This window comes from Lupinus angustifolius, chromosome LG16 (assembly GCF_001865875.1).
Source record: "Lupinus angustifolius cultivar Tanjil chromosome LG16, LupAngTanjil_v1.0, whole genome shotgun sequence".
Taxonomy (NCBI): domain Eukaryota; kingdom Viridiplantae; phylum Streptophyta; class Magnoliopsida; order Fabales; family Fabaceae; genus Lupinus; species Lupinus angustifolius.
The window spans coordinates 20,157,858-20,162,650 of NC_032024.1; the positions used below are offsets into that span (position 1 = coordinate 20,157,858).

At 32.2% G+C, this 4,793-nt stretch overlaps 1 long non-coding RNA gene across 1 annotated transcript; it reads left to right on the forward strand.

The window, feature by feature from the left end:
* Positions 2,810–4,503, forward strand: LOC109329507. The gene is made up of 5 exons (XR_002105541.1): positions 2,810–3,083; positions 3,222–3,461; positions 3,722–3,822; positions 4,251–4,323; positions 4,401–4,503. It is a non-coding gene; the product is annotated as an uncharacterized LOC109329507 (long non-coding RNA).

Below are 4,793 nucleotides of genomic sequence, written 5' to 3' on the forward strand. Positions count from 1 at the left end.
TTCTGAAAAACTTTGTAAAATCTGAATGCACAAAAGTCTAATTGAAAGTGAAGTTCTAATATGAATCAAGTGTGTTTCAGTTTAGAGGATTAGGATTCTATATATAGAGTTTAGAAAGGTTCCAAAGTGTATTCCAGCATATACAAGACGTTTGGAAAGGCACTGGGTCGTTTTGAATGATATTGGTTAAGTTTCAAATTTGAAAGTGCAATAACTACACACAATAATTGGTTATCGTATCATGATAATCAGTTACTAGAATTTACTATCCAATAGAATAACCGATTACCCACTTATAGTAATCGGTTACTTGTCATTTTTTTCTGACATGTAACTTGTTACTCCGTTTTAAGTAACATATTACTCTGTATCAAGTAACTTGTAAAACTAAGAGTATTTAAAAAAGAATGACTTATATCCCCCTTTTGACATTATCAAAGAGAAGTAAAATCAATAATATTCAAGGGTATATACATTTGTAAAGATTAGACCTATACTTGAGAATAATTAAAAATCTTATCTACCTTTGTGTGTGTCCTTTCCATGCATCAAAGTCTTTAAACTTTTTCTTCTTTTTATTGATGTTGGTTTCTTCATCAAACCCTAGCCAAGTTCAAGGAGAAGTATCTTCTTCACAATCTCCCCATTTTCGATGATGACAAACCAAATCATTGACATTGAGTTCTTAATTTATTTATCTTAGATTTCACCCATTATCTTGTGTACTCCCCCTTTCTTTAAGATTCCATTGCCTTGAAATATAAATCAATCAAGACTAAGACCAAACTTTTCTCCCCCTTTTGATATTATAAAAAAGAAGGAAAACAATAATCTCCAAGGGTATATACAAATGAGGATATACAATATTGACAAGATAGACTATACATGCCAAGCTCAAGAGAATAATAAACAAATCATCCAAGCATAAAATTAAAAGAAACTTGTCCATGAGGAAAATTAACAAAAAAACATTCATAAAAAGGAAAATTACATCTAAAGAAATTTGAATATACACCCAAATGAATTTAACCATAATGACATCTCAAAACTTCTGATTTCTTGTCTCAATGTCATCCATTCTTTTAGTGATGTAACCTCGTAGACTCAACATTTCCTCCATTATATCGATAGGTTCAATGACTGACGATTGAGGTGCAGAAGGTTGTTGTTGTTGTTGTAGAGCAGATGGTACAGAAGCTTCAGTGCCCTCATTCTTATGCTTAAAGGCTCCATCTATAGGATCTTGAACAAATCTCATCTTATGTATGATATCCAGGTCGATTTTGTAGTCATGAGAATCAATTTCCATTTTTGTCTCACCAAAGCTTGAGATACCAAACATATGCAATATGTAAGTGACTAAACTAGCACAAGGTGTGGATTGTTTCTCTCTCTTAGATGATAAATGTGTTGTATATTATATATTGCCAGTTCATATATCTGAAAGTTTTCATGTTATACATCAATTGTAATTCCAAATCATTTTTTGTGAGTGATTTGAAAATTTTGGAATTACAATGTAACTTGGAAAATATTGCAACAAACGATCATCTAAATTGTGATTTCTAACAAAGAGGATATCTCTATTTTTAGAGGTTCGACCATTACACGTTATTTCTCACTCACAATCTCCTCCTTTGGGATTATACACGTAGTGTAGTAGAAGGTTTTCCTATCATACTCATCCCAAGGGCAGTGTAACATAAAGCCTAGTTTGGCTCTTATATTGGGTATCTTTGAACATTAGTTACAAAAAGTACTATGTTCTAGTATTATATCTACATCCTTAACAGAAGAATACCACCTATTTTTCTTTACTGTTAAGTTGCAGAAGAATACCCATACTAGTTCAGGGTAATAAGCACCATTGTCAATATAGAAATCCCTTATATTCTAATGCTTGATGAGTTGTGGAAATTAAAATTTTACAAGTTCAAAGGACAACATTATACCATACTCGGGGTTGATAAGTGCCAAAAATACATAATTTTCATACACTTTTTGGTGGCACTTATCCTATGCAAAAATGTGACAACCAACTTAATTCAACACTTTTTAGGTATATTTTGTGTGTTTAAATAATATAATTTTTTATCACCTCTTGTCCAAGTTTTAATTGAATTTTGTAGGAAAATGATTAAAAGTAATTAATCTAAAAGATAACCAAGAGTTCACGCCAAATTACAAGCCAAAAGATCAAAACAAAATGCTCAAAACAAACAAGCTAAGAATGACGTGCTGTGTGCTTAGCTTATCACAAAAAACGATGACTTAGGTTTGAAGAAAAGTACCTTATCTCACCTTGAATAAACCTAAGCTAGGTATGCAAAGCAAAGCACAACTCAAAAGCTTACCTAAACTTGAAGAAATCATGCCAAAAGTGCCAAGTAACCAACTAAAATCAACTCAAGAATTATGGAACAAAGGTTACTCCGGCTTGAAGAAAGGTAGGTTCCTTCACCATGAAGGAATTAGGCAGCCAGGCGTGGTGCACAAGGGGGCTAGGCGTCCAAGCAGGTCGACCAAACATAGCCATGAAGAAAGCTTGCCCACTTATCAAGCAACTTGCCTATTCATTACTTGAAGGTCAAGCACATGACCTCATGCATGACATATGTTCTGAACAACCAAGTAGGAAGTATCAACATGCATGTAACATAGCCCACAATAGGCTGTCCAAGCTAGCTGGCCAAGGTGTGACAAGCTGCTGACCCACCAGCTTTGGGTGTGCCAAACCGCTAGACCAGGGTGTTGGGCGGTCTGGAAAGGGGCCCATACGGTCCTCCTCGTGCCTATAAAAGGCACACCATTGTATGTTTCTTATGTAAAGTGTTTCTATATTTCTCTGTTACTGTTGAAGTTTCTTGCTCTTAATATGAACTGGTGACATGAATTTAAATCATATTTAGAAGTTTATGGAGCCTTTCTGTTGGAAGTAGAGTATTCATTTCGTAGTGTTTTCTATTGTTGGCGAATAGCAAGTATAATGTTGAATATGAATGCATATTGTTTAGGAAGATTCTGTGATGGTTAAGGTTGCTCAAGTCTTCTACTCTTCTTGTCCATGATTTCACCAAAAACAGGTAAACAAAAATTTATGTTTGCTTTAGATACTTCTTCATCAAAGATATGTGTCATTAATTTTATGAATCTTTTCCTGTATCAATGTATTGTGTTGTATTTGTGTCACTTATCAGTAACTGTGCATTCCTTTGATGCAGTTGATGCGTGTGTAGCCGATGAGCAAAGTAGTGATGATGAGTTGCACGTAGCGTTGAACTGGGCATCTGGAGTTTGAGGTGCATATTGTAGTAAAATTCAAGAGAAGCAGCCTTGATATTTACCAAACACATTAAAGGACCATGCTTCATATGCCTTCAAAAACTACTTTCAGAAATTCAAGCAAAGTGGTGGTTCTTGCAACTTCAGAGGTGATGCCATGACAATAAAAGTAGATCTTAGTAAGTGACACTATTAAACATATTCTCTTTGCTTAATTTCTTTTTTTTTAGTTTTAACTAAGTAGAACATATGCATGCATCTTCACATTGCATTCTATGCAAAAGTGGATCTAGGAAAAGAGCAGGCCATGTGACTTCATATTAACTCTAGGAATATTAACCAATGAAGGTGATCTATTAGAATGTCTAGAGTCATGTACCAATGAAGGTGATCTGTTATAACGACTTGTGTCTAGTTATTGTTTGTATTTTTCATGCAGGTCATGGTTCATATCACTATGACTTCATTCCCTGATCCTAATTTCAATCAAACAACTAGAAGAGCATTGCAATTGATGACATGATAAAAGCTACAAAATAGGTTTACCATAATCCCCTTAAATTTAATTTTCGAAGTTCATGTTCTATTTGTATGACTTTTGTGAACTGATTGATATAGTTTAGTATCTCTACTAAAGTTAATTCTTAATCTTTTTTTTTATGAACTGGTCTGGTATGGTTCAGTAACTTCAATTTTCATACATGGAAGCAACAATATGGTATGTTGATATATATATATATATATATATATATATATATATACATATATATATATCTATGTTATGTTTATTATGTTATGTATTGTTTGACTATTCTGATTTATATGCATTGGATACTTGTCATTTAGTTGACTATGAGATCATATAACTATATATGGTACTTTCAGTTACGAATAAAATATATCACACTAATTTGTGTAATACTAAAACAATTCACTAACTTGTACGTTTTTGCATTCACTTTCAATAGGTTCAAGATTCTTTTACTACCCCGACTTCTTTTGGTTCTCCAAATTCAGATTTTAAAGAAGATAATGAATATGGTATAACAATTTGGATTAATAGATTTTTTCATTGGGTTATTTTATTCATTTTTTGATATCTTTTTTATTCTTTGCAGGTGAAGGTTAGACAAATAATTTCATTTTGATGCAACAAACTGATAAATGAACATGTTGATTTTTTTTGGAAATATAGTTTGTATCAATTTAGATGGACTTGATCTAAATTGTGTAATTTTTAGGATTATAACACTTTTTATGTCTACCTTATATGTAGATATGTTGTTTTTAGATGAACATATTTAACTCATGTACTTTATTGGATTGTATGACTTTTTTAATTTCAAATATAATGATTTGTTCAGATATTTATTTTTCCATTATATTTCATATTATGATTTCATATTACAGTCAGTCACTAAAACATGTTGAAATGGAACTGAGTATATATATGGTTCTTTTAATATCACCATTATTTATACCAATAGAACAAAACTGTAGGTATAAGAAAT